The sequence below is a fragment of the Belonocnema kinseyi genome, chromosome 3 (assembly GCF_010883055.1).
Source record: "Belonocnema kinseyi isolate 2016_QV_RU_SX_M_011 chromosome 3, B_treatae_v1, whole genome shotgun sequence".
Lineage (NCBI taxonomy): Eukaryota > Metazoa > Arthropoda > Insecta > Hymenoptera > Cynipidae > Belonocnema > Belonocnema kinseyi.
The window spans coordinates 55,462,273-55,463,173 of NC_046659.1; positions in this window are offsets into that span (position 1 = coordinate 55,462,273).

A 901-nucleotide genomic window follows, 5' to 3' on the forward strand; every position below is an offset into this window, starting at 1 on the left:
AAATTAAAATTCGAAAATTTTTTCTAAAGCCTCCAGGGGACTTCGTTTTCGCACGAAAAAATTTTATGTGCCCTTATTGCATCCGGACCCACAATTATGTTACAACTCTCTGTATTAAAAAATAATTAAACAGATCTTTCAAAGCAATAATGTGTTCCAATTTATAAAATTCAAGTTTCCTTCTTTCTCCAACCGACTTTTATTTCACCAAAATCTTTCTAATGTAAAAAACAACAATTTAGTTTTTTCGAGGAAAATATAAATTTTGAAAATACTATTCAGACTGCTACAAATTTTGGTATTTGGAAGCGTTTTTTTAAAAGAATTTCGAACAATATTTTATAAAATCGCACTGTCTCATTTTATTTTTTTAATTTTGTAAAATCCGGTTTCAAAAATAGTTCCACCAAAAATAGAAATCGAACAACTTTTATATAATACACAATATTTTAACGATGTGCTCTGCTAATCGGAACAGACTTAACTAAATTGATATATTTCATTTTTAGTAAAGAAACAACCCAAAAGCCTATGTAGGTATATTTACAAATAGAGGACAGACGAAAAACACGCCGAATACAAAAAAAAAAGAAATGCAGAGAGATTCTTTATTTTTAGGACTTTTATGAAGTTCATATTTTTAGAAATGGCAAAATTTCAATATTTTCATCAAAGAAAAAGAAATATTTATTATTACTATTATTTTTCATATTTCTCGTATTTTAAATACAAAAACTCGGCTGGCTGTAAGACACACTTGTACCTAACCCTGGGGTAGCGGATTACCAGCTGGGCCGTAGTCTACGCGGGAAAAAATACATTGCGCCAGAAAATTAAAACATCAACAGTTTGTTAACGGGCCATGCATATACCATGTGGATAATTTTTCACCACTTTTGAC